Raw genomic sequence first — 20,558 nt, 5'->3', positions numbered from 1 at the left:
TTACTAAATGGTTATTAAACCTATGTCCTACCACACATCGGCCATAATGTTTCACCTTAAAGAATGTTTTTAAAAAAGCATGTGATGGAGTATTATATCTCCAAAGAAAGGAATATTTATCTTAAAATGATTTTAATAACACACGTTCGTTTATTTTAATATTAAACAAAATTAATTACAATTAATTACTAGGGCACAAAATCTAACTTGGTGGAAATTCCTATTGAGTTACGTTATTTTCTTACCTCTCTTCAAAAACTACCAAAAAATATCCTTTTATTTTAAATGGAAATACTCTTAAACAGTCTGATTTGTCTGCAATATTGAAAGCAAAGCGTTAGATTACAAAAACTAACGGCTGGGCGAGAAGACGTGTTGCAGTGTAAAAATTTTGTTCCATTTAAAAACGTAGTTTTCTCGGGTGGATTGCATGATTTTATGTACTTGCTTGAAAGCAACTGATTTCTTATTGTGTTTATTCCTAAATTATCGCTAAACAAGTTTAATTGCAAGTTTAACATTGAATATTTAAGTAATAGTTTTGTATACTCACCCAAAACGTTACGTTCCATTGAGAAATTTTGTAACTCAGTGGAACGAATTGTAACTCAATGTAAGGGTAAAGGCGCGATACATGTACGTAAAATTATTATTTTTCACCAAGGTGTCATAAAGTATTATTACGACTTTTGTCCGCGTGTTTTATATAAAAATATTACTATATTACTTAATAATTTTGTTTTAGACAATAAAGTTTTACAAAAATGGCTTTGACACCAGCAGAACGTATGAAGAGGCATCGAGAACGACTAAAACTAAATCCAGAAAAATTGGAAAGTATTAAAAAGAAACACGCTGAATATGTAAAATCTAAAAGCAAAACAGTTAAAGATCTGACGGAGAAGGAAAAGGAAAAGCAACGAAAAATTTGGAGTAATCAGAAACGTAAACAAAAACAAAAGAAAAAACAGCTTCCAGTTCAGGAAGAAAAAGGTACTAAGAAACCAAAAAATAGTAAACCAAAGTAAATTGATTAAGAATTATAAGACTGCTTTAAAAATAAACCAAAAATTGACAAAACTAGTAAATATCTATAAAAGACTTTTAACAACATATCTTCCCTGGAAGTTGCTAATTCCGAGTCTGTAGTTATTGATATCTCTGATGATGCTGAAACTGATGGAAAAAACTGTCCCAAGTATTCACTAAACATTAAGAAGAAAGAAAAATCTTTTCCAAAAGTCTCCAAGAAATGTAATTCTGATTTTGAGGTAATTACATTTGCAGCTGATATTCATGTTGACAATTTAGACTGCTTACCAAAACCTAGAATTCCTGATGTACTGGCTTCTAACAAGGAAAATGTGGACATCAATCAAGCTGACTTACCAATTCCTGTGAATTCTGATATTATGAACATAGATACAAATTTGCAAAATGTTGACGACGTCATATATGCTCATGATAATAACTACCCGGCACACACCACACCAGAAGATTTAGATGGGATTGTAATAGACTTGATGCTGGATGAGGAAGAAAAAAAACTCATAAATGCTACTTACGACCTCCCCTATTTTGATCCAAACGACGATGCGACTACGACATCTAGCACGGACAATACTGCAGACCGTAAATTTCAACTATTGTTTGATAATTCTATAATCTCAAAGCCTTTTGAAACTGTCCATGTTGCAGACAAAACTTTTATCCAGATGAATGATAGAGGAAACTCCGAGACCAAGAAATAAGCGTGTTTCAACGGTAGCATGTTCCTCTGCTGAACCTGTTCTAAAAAAAGTTTAAATTGAAATATTAAAGAATAGGATATTATTAACACCAAATAAAATGAAGATCGTCAAAAGTAAAACTGTACAAAATCTATTAAGTTCAAGAGCACTTAAAACGACGATTAAACGTACTGCGTCGTGCAACAAATGTAAAAATATTTATCTTTTTTATAATTGCATGACGAAATGTTCTAAATGTGAACTATTTTACTGTGGAAAGTGCATCACAAGTTCAAAATTAGAAGTTGATGATGTTTATGTCTGTGATACATGTGTGCAGAAGTGAGTAAAATATTTTTTATAATGCCTAGACGAGTTGGCACGAGTAGGTATGAGTAGGTATGGCCTAAAACCTAAGACTGATTAATTATAATTGTAATGATTCGAGGATTAGAGAATAAGTATTAGTTGTTGATCTTAAAATAACTTTCTTATTTGAAGACTGATAGAATAAGTAGGTAACATCTGATCTAAGTCAACTGTCAGATTGTTTGTGCCATAATAAATTAAAAGATTTTATTTGTTATTGTAAGTAACGGATTTTTTTTTAATATAATTTGATTACTTTTCAGAATTTAGTTAGACTAAGAACATTGATAAAAATGAGGCAAAACCTACGTTAATTTTGTTTGTTTAATTTTTTTCTACTCAATTTTCTTTATGAGAAGAATAAATTGTTTTTGTTAATTTTAAAGTTGACTTTTATTTTTATAACTTTAAATCTATAGTCATTTTGGTAGCCATAGTGAACATTGCCTTACAATTTTGTTACGTTCTACTGAGAAATTGTCCTCTACTTTAGTAAGTAAATAATATTAATTTGTGTTATACCTACGTTTAGTACGACTTTTTTACGATTGTTATTTAATATTAGAAGATGTTGGTTTATAGATAATTATAATATTTGATATTGAGCTTTTTTAACTTAATAGCTATGCGAATTATAATACTTAGGCCATATCAGTAATGTAACTCAAAGGAATTACTGATATCAATACTCAGCTATCTTTCTTTCTTTTCTTGGTTTTCTTTGATGATTATTGAAAAGTACTTTATTATTTCTAAAATAAAACCTTTCATTTAAGCATACTGAGTTATATTATAGGGTTTATAATATTTAACATTTCGTAACTCAAAGGATTAATAACTCCCAATAAAGGAAAGGAAAATTCAGTTATTTCATAAAATATTGATTAATTTGTAGATTTTCTTGCCTTTTTACGTACTTTCCTTGTTAACACATCAAACTTAGTTATTTTATCCTCACAAATACGAACTTTTTTTAAAATTAACCTTTTTGCAACATCGACAACAAAATAAAAAATTGCCCAAGTACGATATTTTATATGATAGAAAATTCTACCCTTGCTTCTATTTGTTACCTACTTTGTTATAAGCTTTCTTTTGACGAAGAAAAAGCACTTTTTTATATTTGTGTTCAAATAGTTTCCTGAAATTATTACTTAAGAACTTTGAGAAAGTTGTAAAGGCTTATTAATTTACGTGAAGTTATTACAATTAAATCATTACTCATCATAGTATCATAATATCATAGAAAAGAAGTGTTTATTGATTGAAGCTAAAAAAAAAAACGAGGTGCTTTAGACAACATGACTGAAGTAAAACTTCTTTAGCTCCATGTGCTCGCACCTATCTATGAACCTGATTCTCTCTTTCAATCTCCACAAACTTATATTTGCCCCTCAACTTCCGTTCGCCTCGCCTGATAACGTTTTTCGTAACGTTCTCGTCACGCATTCACCAGCTTACATGTCTGAGTTAAGCATGTGTAAAGAAGTTTTACTTCAAAAACTCCGAGGATTATAGATTTATCGGTAGATTTGATCTAGTGTCACTAGCTGTAGGTATCTGCGGCGTGGTAAGAATACTTGGAATAAAATCTAAGGCATTCAAAATGTAAGGAATATCTGGTATCTACGCTCTACATTAAAAAAAGTATCCATTATAAAACTTATTTCAAATTAAGTTTATGAATTGCATTTATTAAAAACATATAAAATGATATTTCTTTTCCTTGACATTTTAGAATAATCAAAAGTAAATTGTCCTTATTCGCGTTGTAATTCATATGTGTCCCAAACGTTGTTCATAAATTATGTTCACAGCTCCACCCGGTACGTGTATGGCAACAGATGTTAGTAGTACCAATATGTAACATAAAAAATAGTACGTAGGGAGAGGAGATTGGTGATTTTCCGGTCGCGAAATAGCGTCCGGCGTTCGGATGTTTACTGGAAAGGTATTTTCTAAGTAATAACATAGATTGTGCAATTAGCTTACATATACCGAGTTAGAAGTTAAATTTTTTAATGAAGTATATTTTCTGATGGTATCGGCACTATTTAACTATTAAATTATTTATATATTATTATTTTTTATTATATTTATTAAAACTATTTATTGTTAATAAGTCTTCTGACAAATCAAAATAAAATTGAATACATTTTCGTATTAAGAAATAAGCTAAAGGAGAGCTTGGTCAAAGAAATCACTTTTTGATTTTCATCCGTTAGTATTTTGTAGGATAAAAGAAGGGTAGCCCAAATACTTCACATGTAGTTTTTCTTCACAGTCCTATTACTTTATTTGGCTGCTCAATATCATTTCACACACGTTGCGTACGCTTTTTTTTTCAATATTGCGTTTCATTGATTTTGCTAGTTTGACGAATAAAACTTCTCGACATGGAGTGACCTCTTTATTCAATACTGCAATAAATAATTACTGAGTAGACTAGCGTTGACTTCTTGCTCTGGTAATCGAATGACACTTTTATCGAAAAATACTAACAACACTCCCCGTCGCACTCGTTTCTGATTGGTTGTCGTCAGTCAACAGGAAAGCGAGACCGCGCAGTAAATAAATTGAGTGACTAAATTTAAAGAAAATAATACATAATAGTTTAAAGGAAATATTAAAGTTATAATTAATCATACATTTTGAACTCGAATAATAAAATATTTTTATCGTATCTATCAACAAAAATTACAACACTGGTTTTAGGTGCCGTATCCTACATATAAGCTTAAAATATATTATTTTGTACTTTTGTATTTGTGTGTTATTGTTGTTGTAAGTTTAATGAGATTAGGCGCTCCTCATATTTAAATAAATCTATTTAATCGTGGGTACTTTACAAATTTCGGTAAATCAAACAATAATCTCAATCGAATTGTTGATCAATTCAACCGCTCTTATAGTGGTGGGTGAGCCATGTACGCACCTGAACATCGGCGGTTTTCGGGTTCACCGTTATGGATATTTGTATTCCTATCCTTTTTGGATATCTGTCCTTGTGGGTTTCCCCATCGTGACTCAGAGAGCACGTTAAGCCGTCGGTCCCGATTGTTATCGTATACATCTGATTGTGATCGTTACTTATAGTAGGAATTATATCTACTACATGGAGAAAGGGGCCTATGCCCAGCAGTGGGGTTCAACAGGCTGAATCACACAACTTTGTCAAGTATATGCTCAATATTATCTACTCAAGCCTGTCACGAAACATAAAAGAGCTCTATGTTGGTTCCTTATTCACACTCGTATCTATTACCGTGCATTTTCCCTTCACTGTTTCAGACATTTTCAACGTACGTACTCTGTGATTAAAAGGACTCAGATGAATACCGACTTTAATACCTTCATGTTAAAGTCGTCACGAATTTTTATCTACGGTCCAATTAAAAAGTATTCAGTAAGGAGTAGTGTTTCTCTAATGAAAGTCGCTGACAAGACTGCGCATTGTCGAGACTTGAGTGACACGATGTCGCACAGGCATTTACTTTTTGATGACCTAGAAACGAGTTGAAACGGGAAATGTGTATAGTTTATTTAGGGTATGCAAGGTTTATGAAGACGCGCTAACGTATTAAATCAATGATTTTTCATGATTTGGTTTTAAATGATATGTGTGCAGTTAAATTTCTTAGTGCTGGACAAATTAATAGTCTCCATAATGTTTAAGACATAGGCACTCACGAATTGTACTGATGTGATGAATATATTTTTACGCCTCGGAATTACTGACAATCTTTTCCCTAATTGCATAATATAAGACGGATTTTTGTCAAATTTGCTATTTGCAAAATCAAAAAAGTTAACGTTACATAAGTATTAGAAGTACAATGCTACATAATATGTAAAAAGATTACTTTTCAAATCTTATAAAGTAATTTAAATATTTAGGTAGTAAACACGTCTACCTAATATTTAATATAGCTCATTTTCTATTTGAAGAAGGGCTTCGAAACAAAACTCTCACGACATCAATAAAGTTTTTACTTAAATAGTGGTCTAACTATGTAATCATGGAGTGGCTTTTATGTAAATACTAAAATAGTATTTATATTAAATTTGTTTTTCAATTGTAAAGATGCGTTCAAGTTTACGTATTGTTCGAAAAGCAATACAGAATATTTTATGAAGGAGGAAAGGGGCGCACTTCTAAGCAGACGAGATAAGTATACTTGAGAAGTCTGGAAATATGGTTTCACTGATTTCAATAACATCGGAATTTCGAAAATTTGCCAATTGTCTACTTGCTTATCTGACTTTTAATAAAACCACGTGTGAATGGTGTTAAGTTATATTTTTTTTAGATAATTTGTTTCTAGTGTAGGTTTTAAGTGTTTTTCCACGTTGAACTTTCTGAACTGCCTTAGAGAGTAGGAAAAGCTGTCGGTTCCAGGTATTATCATCAACAATTGATAAAGGTGGTTACTTTCAATCAGCAAAAAATTATCCGTCAACATGCAGTGGAGCAACGCAGCTTATTAATATTCAATCATTTTGAATTAAGCTGGAGAACTTATGAGTGAGGCTGTTTCAAGTCAAAATCAAGTGATTATATATTATTTTACTCCACTTATTAGTGTGTGTAATTAACTATTTGACATGGCTTATGACTGCGACAGACACAAAGATATTTACAAAAGTACATAACAGGTCCCGTATGTCTAAGCCCTCTCGTCGAAAACAGTAAAATTCCGGCCCTTTTTAATCCACCTGATCGTGTTTTACGATCGTCAACTTTTACCTATAAAAAGTTTTGACACTCAACCTGCTACTGCAATAAACATCATCCCTGTAACGTCAGGGGTAACGTTCTCACTTTTTATGTACTTTGTTATTGTTTTGAACTTTTAGTACTCGTCTAATTGATACATTTATTTATTTATTCAAATTAAAATCCAAAAGTTCTTTTGAAGCTTACATGATTAACAATTTTTTTTCAAGTTTTTGATTTTTAATCATCAAGTTGGCATTGTACGAATGAAATTAAGATGCTCAATAAGCTTGCCTTACTTAAAATTTGATGATCAAAATATTTAATATTTTATATTTCTATAAAAAACGTCTTAAGTTAAAGTAGGATGTGTATCCTGTACCTGGACTTTGAAAACACGTATGACACGTTTATTGTATATTTGTCATGCGCGGGGATTGAACTCGCATTAGCTAGAGCATCAGTCAATAGTTGTTAACACTTAACAGCAATGCACTGAAGCATCATCAAAAATTTAATGTTCATCATCAATAATTTAAGTTTGAGTGAAATATTTTTTACTTTATTTTACAGAAAAAATTTACATTGCATAATACCTCTATTTCTATTGTAAAATATTATGTTATTCACTTTTAAGACAGTAAAATATAACTTAACAATATATATACATTATAACTTATCAATATCCCTATCGAAGCATAACACCGTTTATACATATTCAGCACGTTAGTAAAAAAAAAAAAACTTGCACGTCGTATTACAATGATTTCATTGTTCGTATTTTTATTGAAAAGCCATTAGGAAAGTATTGATTTCGCTCCGACGTCAGGTGATTTACATCGCTGCTTGGTAATTCGTTGCCTGACGGACATCCAGTATAAATCAATGTTGGACCCCCGCTAACCGGACATTTATCTCGGCTCAACGATAAAAAACTTCGCCACGGAAGGGCTGAAATGTATGCCCGATTGCTTCTGTTGGCGTTTTTATTTACTTTGTCTGAGATACACAGAAACTCTTTCTATCCAGACGTTCGATTCGAAAATTTAAATTTTAAAGAACCGTATTAGTAGCCCTCATGGGGGTTTTTGCCCATAGTCACCACGCTGGGCAGGCGGGTTGGTGACCGCAGGGCTGACTTTGTCGCACCGAAGACGCTGCTGCCCGTCCTCGGTCTGTGAATTTAAAAAGCCAGCAGTTGGATGGTTATCCCGCCATCGGTCGGCTTCTTAAGTTCCAAGGTGGTAGTGGAACTGTGCTATCCCTTAGTCGCCTCTTACGACACCCACGGGAAGAGATGGGGTGGCTAAATTCTTTAGTGCCGTAACCACACAGCACAATGCAATGGAACGGGCTATGCTTGGGGTCTCTCTCAAAGACAGGATTAGAAATGAGACTATCCGCGAGAGAACGAAGGTAACCGACATAGCCCACAGAATAAGCAAGTTGAAGTGGCAGTGGGCTGGTCATCTGTGTCGCAGGACCGATGGCCGTTGGAGTAGACGGGTCCTAGAGTGGAGACCGCGTCTTGGCAAACGCAGTGTGGGACGTCCTCCGGCCCGTTGGACCGACGATCTACGTAAAATTGCCGGTGTAGGCTGGATGAGGATTGCGGAAGACCGGGATGTGTGGCGCGAACTTGGGGAGGCCTATGTCCAGCAGTGGACTGCGATAGGCTGAAGTGAGTGGATTAGTAGCCCTTACTATCGCGGTCACCAACCCGCCTGCCCAGCGTGGTGACTATGGGCAACACACACGAGTTCACACCTTTTTTAGCGCGAGCTTGTGGAAGCCTATGTCCAGCAGTGGACTGCAATAGGCTGAAATGATGATGATGATGAATGATGACTATTTATCGATATTACTTTTGATATACAATTTTCTTATCACATACGATTAAGATTGTAACATCCCACTGCTCTTAGGGCTCTTTCTCCATGTAGGAGAAGGACTGGAGCTTAATCCACCAAGCTGCTCCATTGTAAGTTGGCGGATATGTTCCCTACTATGAGTAATAATCGCTATCCGGTATTTATGATAAGAACCGGGACTGATGACTTAACTCCAGGACGCGTCTGCTCCAACGGCCATCGGTACTGCGATAATGGTGATCAGCCCACTGCCATATACTTATGTTATTACACATTGTAATTACAACGCTATAACCAAAAATAACATAACATACTGAAATAAGTGCGCTACAGCAAAAGTTCGAATGATTTCAGTCCACTGCCACTTCAATCTGCTAATTCTGTGGGCTATGTCGGTTATATTCGTTCTGTCGCGGATTGTCACATTTCTAATCATATATTTATTTGAGAGAATGAATGTTTGGTGACTATAGGATAATCTTATTATAAAGAGAGATATATCAAAGTCAAGTCTCTGTTAAATAAAGGGAAAAGATTGCGACATCGAGTATAATATTCATGGAAAATCATAATTTAATTCCGTGAGACAGGTCGGTGAGCTCGCTAGAGATTAGACTCTTGTCTCAAAAAATTGTGTAATGAAAGAAAATCGTATCCGAAATTTGAAATTATGGACTTACATAAGATATTACCTCGTTTATATTTCGGAGACGGTCTTTAATGTTTTATTTTTATGGACGGGAAAACATTAAAAATAACTTTTTTATTTCGTTAATGATGGACATCCTTCTTCATTTGAAGCATACTTAAGCTTGGTAAAATAAGTCATAACATTTTCATTATCAGAAACGCACTGGTCTATATTTTTAGTATTTATTTCAATTTACATAAGTATACGTAATGACGTTAATGTAAAATCGATGTATATGGTAAGAATATATGTATGAAATAACAATGTCTCAAACAAACCACCATTAGGAATTATGTATAGGTCGTATGCACTAGCCGATGTAAATATCTTATGCAGGTTCAAATGGAATTTATTTTATTACTTTAATCGGATGGATTCGTCAGAATCTTTTTTAATTCCTAGTACTACCTACACTGATCACGCAATCTGTAGCTAGCCAACTTTTTTTTATTTACATGTATTTTATTAATAATAAGAATAATTTATTTCAGATTTAAATCCATACAAGTGTTAGTAACATTTAACAACCTAAAAACTAATGTTAGTACGACACTGATTAGTGTACGCACAAATAAACGGATTTCATTTTTATTTTCATGTAATTCTCGATATTGACATTAAAAATACAATCATACTATAATTTAGTTAAAATTAAAATTAAAATAAAAATCCAGTCAATACTAAACTTCAAATAAAATAACAATTAAAATCAAAGTCAAATTAATTCAAACAAATCAATACTAAAATGAAATTAAAATTACAATTAAAATCAGTCAAAATTAAAAAAAACACGTCTATATTAAATTTAATTAAAATCATAGTTAAAATTATAATAAATTCAAAAATATTAAAAGCATAATATAATGCCAAAAAAAAAAGAAATTTAATAAAAAAGAACAATAAGTCACTGTTGCCCAATTACTACGCACATCAACCTGTTGTATTGGACAGTCTGTGCGTAAAGCAATCATCTTGAGGATGCCATTGCTGCTGTCTCTCTGCTGCGGTCTAAACCGTCTTAATAAAGGAAACTTTTTTTGAATTATTGCTTGATAGCAATCGTATGAACTTCAGCTAATATAAGCGAGGCCGAGCAATATGGAGGCCGCCGCAACAGCATCCTAAAGATGTTGTTATACTGAACACGCAGGACTCTGGCGGAAAAAATTGACAATAAGCCTTAAATAAAGTTATTTTTACTAGAGTGGAGCATCGGGTAAATCTACGGGCTATCATATTCCCTCGGACCGCTAGTGCCCTGCGTTCCCGCTCCAGATCCGCGTCAGCAGATCGGACAGATTATTCATTACAACGTGCCCGATAATAAAACACTTTTATAAAGTGCTGTGTGGCTACGGAACTAAAGAATTTAGCCACCCCTCTCTTCCCTTGGGTGTCGTAAGAGGCGACTAAGGGATAACAAGGTTCCACAACCACCTTGGAACTTAAGAAGCCGACCGATGGCGGGATAACCATCCAACTGCTGGCTTTGAAATACACAGGCCGAAGACGGGCAGTAGCGTCTTCGGTGCGACAAAGCCAGCCCTGTGGTCACCAACCCGCCTGCCCAGCGTGGTGACTATGGGCAAAACACATGAGTTCACGTTATTTTTGGCGTAAACTTGTGGAGGCCTATGTCCAGCAGTGGACTGTATAGGCTGTAATGATGATAAATAAAATTCAAATACATGTTTTCACCTTGTAGTGGATAATACTTGATGATAATACAGTTCTTCCAAATACTCATTAATTTTAGTTTGATATTTTTTCTTATTTATGATAATTAAATAAAGCTACAACGGACAATTGATTGAATGTACTTGTTGTACCAATTTTCTATTATGGTCTTGACGTTTACAAGTTAATTCAATGAACTTGTTTTTGAGTCAAATCATCTAATAATTCCTCTACAATTTCGACGAATTTCACGTCAGATTTACTTAACAAACTGAACAAATTTAATTTTCAGGCTAATTGTTTTCACTTAATAATCTCTCTTTTATTAATTTTAATTTGTATAAAAATATTTTGAACAATTGCAATCAATCATTTATTTGTATAAGTTTGGATGGTATTTATATCGCACAATTAATAAATACTTTATTTAAGTTATAATATCAAAAAAAAAGTTCATTTAGGAAGATTAGAAACCAGAGGTACAGATTTTTTTTATTATTATTTGTTAATTCAAGTGATAAAATTGAAATTTAATAAAAATGTAATTAAAATATTATAATCACCGTTGTATGAACCCAATGCCCCGAGGTAATTTCGCATGCACGTTGTATTCTTTGCTCGTTGAAATTAATTATCCTCGGCCAGCCAGGTGCGCGAGACATATCATGCATACACTTTATTAAGCACGAGGGAATTTTTAAGATATTCAACTTATAGCCTGGAACGAGAAACGGAGATATTATGAAAAATTTAAATATATAAGACGTGTTGGCAATTATTTAACATATAAATAGGGGTGTAAGTTATAATTGAAATGAAATACTTGACCTAAATGAACTTTTATAGCTTGTTTAACCAATTCTTAATAAAAGTTATCTCACACATAAATTATTTATAGGGTTTATCAAGCCCAAGTCTTATTAGGGTCGTTTTCACCTTGACTAATTACGTACGACTTTTGGGTTTTCTAATTAGAATAAAATTTTCTCTGGAATAGTACTATACGTCAATGTCTTTGTTAGTAACAACTAAAACAGGCCCAAAAGCTTATCTAGTCTAAGTCGTCAATCCAAAAGATTAAGCAAGTAAAAATATTTGAAGACGTCTTTACATTTTGCATTTACATTATGCGTAATGCAGACAAACACCATTATTTTTAATAACTATTAAAAAAGGTACAAAAAATAGCGAAACAATAAATTAATTTAATTTTGACTTTCTTATTCTTTATCTCATTACGTTTTGCGCTGAACGAACGCAACGCTGTCAAATGGAACAAATAATTGCTGCCACAATTGCGTTGCACATTATATCTGTCTGAGACTGTTTAATATCAATTCCAGTGGCCTGTATTATTTTCAGACGCCAACATCGCCGCGGGTAACGTTTTAATTTTCCGCCATTCTTAAAATTTATTTCTTTTAAAGATATACATTAAGTACCTACTTTAATTTTCACTCCGTTCACCGTTGGCTATTTGCCGGCGAGTGGAACCGAATTGAATGAATATTACATATATTCTGATTTAAGATTTTGTAGGATATTTTATAAACTATATTTTTGTTAAAGAAACATGTAATCATACATTCATTATAATATTTTATTTAACGTCATGACATGATTATATATCCTATTAATATAATAAAACATGAGGAAGGGACAAGCTTGTACAGATGTTCCCCTTATAAAATATCTATATTCCAAATGAGATCACGATAAAGTGGCCAATATTCAAAGCCGAAACACATAAAAACTGAAAAGGACATCTCTAAAGTCCACTCATTGTACAAATGTCTGTCCTTATAGGGTTATTTTCGTATATTTATAGTATTGAGAGGGAAAATAAATATTTTTAAATTTGGAACAATATGGCGGACAGCGGGTTGCCATAAATCTAAAGATGGTCGTAATGCGCGAATACACGGACTGAATCCTTTATGAAGGGAATGCTTTTGGTTTCATTTATATTCCCAACATAAATTGTATCGAATTTGATTTGTTTGTTTTTTGAGCTACTTTATAGTTTGTTTTTGTTCATAAATATTATTTTTTCCGTAACCTAAAAGTTTATAAGAAAAAATAAAAAATATTCATTTTACAAACAATTTTTAGCAAAATTTGATATAATACCTTCACGTAAAATTCATCAATATTTTGCATCGTACATTAATGGTCCATTCAGACCTCTACCTAGGTACGAAACAAGTTAATTTGCATTCATTGTTCTTTACTTTAATATGAATAAAGTGCAATTATTATGAATATTTTTTCATCACTTCAGCCTGCGATAGGCCAGAGTGGATGAAAAAATTCACTCTGGACATAGGCCTCCACAAGTTCGCGCCAAAAATGGCGTGAACTCATGTATGTTACCCATAGTCACCACGCTGGGCTGGCGGGTTGGTGACCGCAGGGCTGGCTTTGTCGCACCGAAGACGCTGTTGCCCGTCTTCGGCCTGTGTATTTCAAAGCCAGCTGTTGGATAGTTATCCCGTCATCGGTCGGCTTTTTAAGTTCCAAGGTGGTAATGGAACTGGTAATGGAACTGGAACCGGAAAAAGACATCCTCGAGCATAGTCTCAAGATGGCGATTCATAATAGAGACACCGCCGTCGTTGAGAGTATTCTCGAGATGTCAAAATAAAATTCGAATAGGTTGCTTTGCTTGGGAGGAGTAAGTTGGTAGTAATATGGACAATATTAAAAAATATATTTCTAAGAAAACGATTATTACGCATGTAAATAATGTAAGATTTAGCTAGATATAAGTATAGTATTATAAGGAAATAATAATAATACAAAAAAAAAAAAAATGTTGTACCATAGATTAGATTAAGAACCGGTCGGTGGACTCACGTCTCTTTTGGAGACATTAAAAACAAACATAGTCTGACTTGAATAGCGATGTTGTTGACTAACGCCTACCTTGAAATAGAGAAAAAATAAAAATAAAAATTTGCATGTATTAGAGTAAAAAAGGACATGGGTTCATAAGCCCGTGGATGTATAAGACTTGTTAAAAAAAAAAAAATGGAACTGTGTTATCTCTCCTCTTACGACACCCACGGGAAGAGAGGGGGTGGCTATATTCTTTATTGCTGTAGCCACACAGCTAGTTGAATTAAGGGGAAAATATTAGTTTTTTTTTGTTTCTTTATCAAATTCCATATACGCATTATATTAATCGTTATGTACTAAGTATACTAATGAATAGTTCAATTAAGTCTAGTTTATGGTAACAGTGCAAACGCATTACTGCATCATTAACCGGAACCGTGGACGCAGTCGGTAGCAAGAAATGGAAAATTGCTGTATCGTAATCCTATAACTGAACTGTTATTGTACATGTGAGGTTCAAAAGGTCATTTTATGATTATTTTGTTATTTTCTACTGTTCGGGTAAATATGTATTATGTAAATACACATTGTAGTATTCTACTCTCTTTGGTCATTAACTGGTCCCATTACATATTTTATCAAAACGGTGAGTAATATTAGCAAAGATAATAATGTTTTCAGAAAAATACTGAAATAAAAAACTTAATTGTATGTTCGAGTCCACCCACCTTAAAAAAAATATAATCTCTTAAGATATTCATAGTCAAGAAAAATACTTGCAAACTGTTAATGTTTTTTACTTATCAAAATTAACGATTAACAGGTCAATATGTTGTTCATTTTTTGATCTCATTGTTATTTTTTCTCTACTATTCTGCATAGAATAACATATTAGTTAATAGCTGTAGTGTATTCTGTAGCTGTAGTGCGCGCTATTATACGAGAACTTAAAGTTTAGCAACATTCATTTTTATTTATCTAGACAAAAACGTATACTAAACTATTTTTTAATTTAACAATCAGAACACATAATTATTATTATACAATTTAGGCTTAACTAAGTAATTAATTTTTTCTTTATAATGTTAGTACTTATGTAACAAAAATATCAGGAAAAATGTTTCAAAGTTTCAAAAACTAATGGAAAAAAACGTAATAATATTAATGAGAAATCGTTTTTTCCAATCGGGTCGTATAACAAAGTGTCGCATCGCGTCGCCGGTACCATTTTAATTTTCCGCTAGCCCACAGATTTATATGTTTTCAGTTTTCCCGTCAATTTTCACGATTTTTAATTTAAACGCTACGTTGATCCCGAAAAGGCGGTCGTTTCAATTTACGCCTCACCTTCCCGTCTCGCGACTTATTATTTAAAGTTGCACGGATTAACTTTGATGTAAAATTGATTTCAACGCAGATCAGATTTAAAGATTTTTTTTAATATGACTTCTATGTTTTCATTTTCTTTTAACATCATAATCATATATTAAATACATAGTATTTTAGTTTAACAAGTTTATGACGAATATACTATATCTTCTTTCAATATTTTATCGTTGGTTTTTTAAGAACCATAACTATATTATAATAATGCTTATAATACGTAAATATTACGTAAATAAGATAGTTTCGCCAAAAAAATTAAGTATAGTATCTCTACTTATAAGATTTATGTGGTAGTTAAAGTGAACATTTTCTTATAATTGAAAATAAATCATACAAAAGGTTGCTGTTTACGTTGCTGGTTATTTTTACGTTACTCTTCACAAAATAATATTTTATTTGTATATCAATTTAAATCTACGGATTAAAAAATTAAAAAAAAAATTTACGCACATCCGGTATTGTATTTATCATCAGATTATAATTTTTTTTTAATATATAACTAGTAGCCTATATTAAAAGCTTATGATATATCCGGTGACCGGTGGAGTCAGATTAGTGCAAAGTCAATGATAGTTAATTGAGTCTATTTCCTATTTCCCCCAACCTCTAAATTGTGAAGGTCCGATGCGCTTGTCTACCCTTTGTCCCGCGCGTGGTTTGTGTTACGACTGAAAGATAAATTTGAGAAATAAATCTTACTTACTCCTTTGTAAAAATGCAGGGTTGTACTTTATTTTAAATTACCAAACATGAAAATATAACGAAGTTATATTAAGAAGCAGTTGACAGTGTTACGAAGTTTATTTTTTAGCATATCAATAAATTGAAGTTGATAAGTTCGGTACCTTATGTATTATTTCATTTCGAGTAAAAAATCATACTGAGTAGTTTTGCATGCAAAAAGGATAACAAGTGACTCCAGTAATACAAACTCAAAACGTTTATTATCAAAAAACTTTTTTAGAAACAGTGTATAACGAATTGTTATGTACATTTGTTACCTAATCATTTTTTACATGTATTTTTTTGTTTAAAAATATTTTTTTTCAATGTACATAAATAAACCGTATTCATTAAATTTCAATCTATAACTGATATTATAAAATTGAATTATCATTTGACTGCATTCAATTCAGATTCTACCGATTTGATTTTGTTGGAGCCATAGTTTATAACGAAGAAGAAGATTCGATTTTGATAACTATGTGTATGTATATTTTTATTTCATTTATAAATATCTATTTGTAAAAAGGATACATACAGGTTATTAAAATCGTGCTGCAGATCTCATTGCCATTGGCAAAAGCTAAATCTTTAAATGCTGCTGAAACACGAAAGGTATATAGTTGCGTAAATAACATGAACGTCCCAATATAAAATACAATTACAATTTAAAAATTAAATTATATAAAATCACGAGAATTAAGAGAGTTTAACGACCAATATCTTATACTTGAAATGACTCACGGAGTAATAATAACGTGCACGCGATCGAAAAAAATTTTAAGTGAATTAATTCAATATTTTATGTATAGATTTAATAAGATTAACTTGATGCATAAGTTTATTTAAGAAACTAGCTGTGCCCGCGACTTCGTCTGCGTGGAATTTAATAAAAAAAGTTATTATTCAGTTCGCAGAGCTGTAAAATAAATAAATTTCTAAAATAAAAGTAGCCAAGTTACTTCTGATTGAGTAGATTAGGGGGTTCAAAGGTTTCCAAAGACCATTGGGGAGAAGCCTTTTCAAAACAGCCGAAGGCAGAACGACGCACGAAAGCAATCCACGAGCACCATTGTTGCGCCATTATTCGCAGTGTATGTATCCCGGACTTCAAAGAAGATGAGATTGGTGCAGCGCTCGGGCAGCTTAAAAACGGAAGGGCCCCGGGGGATGACGGAGTTACCACTGAACTCCTTACAGCCGCAAGGCGACCTGTCCTAAAAGACTTGGTAAGACTCTTTAACGCCGTCATCCATCGAGGTACCACGCCGGAGGCGTTGTCCAGGAGTGTGGTGATGCTGTGCTTTAAGAGAGGCGATAAGTTTCTATTGAAGAATTACAGACCGATACGTCTACACGTCTATAAGCTGTTTTCGAAGGTTGTTACGAATCTTCTCGCCAGAAGACTCGACGAATTCCAACCACCAGAGAAGGCTAGGTTTCGAAATGGCTACAGCACCGTAACACACCCATACTGTTCAGCAGATTATTTAAAAGACAGAAGAATATAATCAGCCGCTGTGTATGGCATTCGTGGACTACGAGAAAGCCTTTGAGTCTGTCGAGACCTGGGATGTCCTGGACCCTCTGTAGAGACTGGCGATATATCGAGGTATCGAGATGTATGTACGACGCGGCAACGATGACCGTTCGTATCCAGGACCAACTATTTACTACTGCCTTGGAGGATGTCTTTAAGACCTTGGATTGGGGGGAACGAGATCATCAACGTTAACGGTGAATACATCTTTCACCTTCGTTTCGCCGACGATATCGTCATCTTTGCGGAGACGTTGGATGAGTTAGGCCAAATGCTGGCCAGCCTAAACAAGTTCTCCCGACGTGTCGGTCTCGGTATGAACTTGAACAAAACGAAATTTATGTTTAACAATCAAGTCATACCGAGACCGGTATCGGTCGATGTTACCCTTCTCAAAGTTGTTCAGGATTATATTTAGCAAGTTGAAGTGGCAGTGGGCTGGTCATCTGTGTCGCAGGATCGATGGTTGTTGGATCTTTGGCGCAGACGGATCCTGGAGTGGAGAGTGCGTCTTGGCAAACGCAGTGTGGGACGTCTTCCAAACCGTTGGACCGACAATCGACGTGAGATTGCAGGTGTAGGCTAGATGAGGGTTGCGGAAATCCGGGATGTCTGGCGTAAACTTGGGGAGACCTATGTCGAGCAGTTGACTGCAATAGGCTGAACTGATGAAGTTACTTCTTACAATATCTATCTAGCTATCTGCCAGTGAAAATCCCCTCAGAATCGGTCCAGCCGTTTCAGAGATTTGCCGAAACAAACAGACAGACAAACAGAAAGCCAGACAAAAATTGTAAAAAATGTTATTTTCATATGCATTCAGTAAAAAGCGGTTATTTTATTATTACAAATAGACACTCCAATTTTATTTATTTGTATAGAAAATAAATAAATATTTCTTAATATATAGCAACGACGCGTGTATCGGGAGTTTTAAAATAACAATCACGGTAAATTCCGTAAAAGTAGAAGTGTTCATATTGACCTCACGGTCGGAGTTCAAAAACTTAAACGTCTTTCAATTGTTACGTCGGTGGTTGGGAAACACTCACAACATAAATGCTCACTAGCAATTGGTATGCCTCATAGAACTATTTGTTGTAACCCAAACAGCCAGCTGCTTTGACCACTGCTGTGTGGAAATTGCTTTGAATCTACTAGTTATTTTATTATACTATAGTGCAAAATTATTTCAATAATTACCAGCAGTTGAATTTATTTTCGTGTGTAAATTTCCATGCAAAACGTAAAACGATGTTTGTGATATCAACCACAACAAAATTTATATTACAGAATCACAAATACAATTGTAAGTACTAAGTTTTTCGTATTAATATTGAAAATCCTACGTTTGATACTAATCTACGAGTAATACTTCATTCAAGTGACGTGAACTAAGGCGATAACATAGAACAGCTTACAATAAAAGGACTAAGTATTTTCACATCGCTACACGTCGCGTAGCGTAGAATTATTTGTCGTCGATGAAGCACGGATTTGATATAAAAAGAAACTCTCTCTCTCTCTCTACAACACAATATATATATACATATATATATATATATATAGACAATATATATATATATATATATATATATATATATATATACAAGTATATTCAATATGTTGTGAGACTGATGACATAGTGAAATTGTTATAGTGGTCGTACTTTCTACTCCACGGTTGTGGATTCAATTACGTCCCTGAGTATAGGTGTTTTTTTGGTATATTTATATGTTCATTTATTAGAAAAATGTATATCAGTCTATACGGCTAATAATTAATGTAATAAAAAAACCGATAGTTTATTCGTGAACACATTTTACTTCACATGAGCTAGTAAAGCGTAAGATTTATTTCAAGTTATTGTTAGCTCCGTTGTCGGTACAAATTCGAAGCGTAGCTCTGGAGGGGATTCGGGAAAATTGCAAACATAAAGTTTCTAATCGACGGATCTTTTATTCCCTAGCTCTCGAGATACAGCCCATTAGCTTCGTAATGGGGGTTGCTTAAAATTTATTTTATCATCTTTTTGCACGTGACGTCTGTTTAAGTAGTCTTTGTAGGAGACAGCCGGTCGGCGTTCAATTAATGTTTTAATATTTATTCATTATTGTACACAACGATTTGAACTCGTTGAAGTGTGGGTACCTACTGTGGGTAGCGTAAGTACGACGCCTCCGTGTAAGCATATGTAACATTTTATGTGTGATATATTTTTTAATAATGAGTAGTCAAGTAAAATAACAGAAAAACCTGTGTTAGTACACACTAACACAGGTTTTTTCCTCTAGAAGATTATGTTCCAACACACTCGTATTTGACACTTTATGCATAATGATGAATGAAAGGAAACTATATTAAGCCTTAACTTTATTTACAAATATACAAACTTTAAGTGCTAACGCTGTTGTTGAAACCATAAAAAACGTGATGGGAGAGATGTTGAGTGGACTGTATTATTGCATAGATAGGCGGGAAGAAGAGAAGAATAAAAGAAATTTTAACGCACTATTTTACTGGGTTTTAATTTATAATAAAAAAATGGTTTTGTATTTTTCTTTTTTTTTTATTATTCACTGTAAGCATAGTGATTACAGTAAAGTTTTTATTTATCTGTCTCTTTCCAAAACTTTCTTTTCTAGAAATATCTTAAAATACATATAGGAAATTTATTAAAACAGGATTTATACGTCTCTAAGAGTGGGATATAGACTAAAGTGCTTTATTAACTTGCAACTTTTATCGATTCCAAAAAAAATATAATATAAAAGTATAGTTCGTAACATTAAAGATTTAAGAACTATTTTTCCACAAAACTTGAAACGGCGAATACAATATGGCTGCATGTGTGTCTTAGTACATTAAATTAAGACCTATTTTACATTAAAATAAGTAGCCACTTTGTTTACCGCATGACGTAAATTTAAAGCCATGCGTTCAAATAGTAATTAACCGACGAGTCCTCAATTGTTGCACTTTGTTAGAAATAAATAGTCATAAATTATGTTAAGGG

Source organism: Melitaea cinxia, chromosome 4, assembly GCF_905220565.1.
Source record: "Melitaea cinxia chromosome 4, ilMelCinx1.1, whole genome shotgun sequence".
NCBI classification, from domain to species: domain Eukaryota; kingdom Metazoa; phylum Arthropoda; class Insecta; order Lepidoptera; family Nymphalidae; genus Melitaea; species Melitaea cinxia.
The sequence above is the reverse complement of the archived record's forward strand: the minus strand, read 5'-3'. Positions refer to the sequence as shown.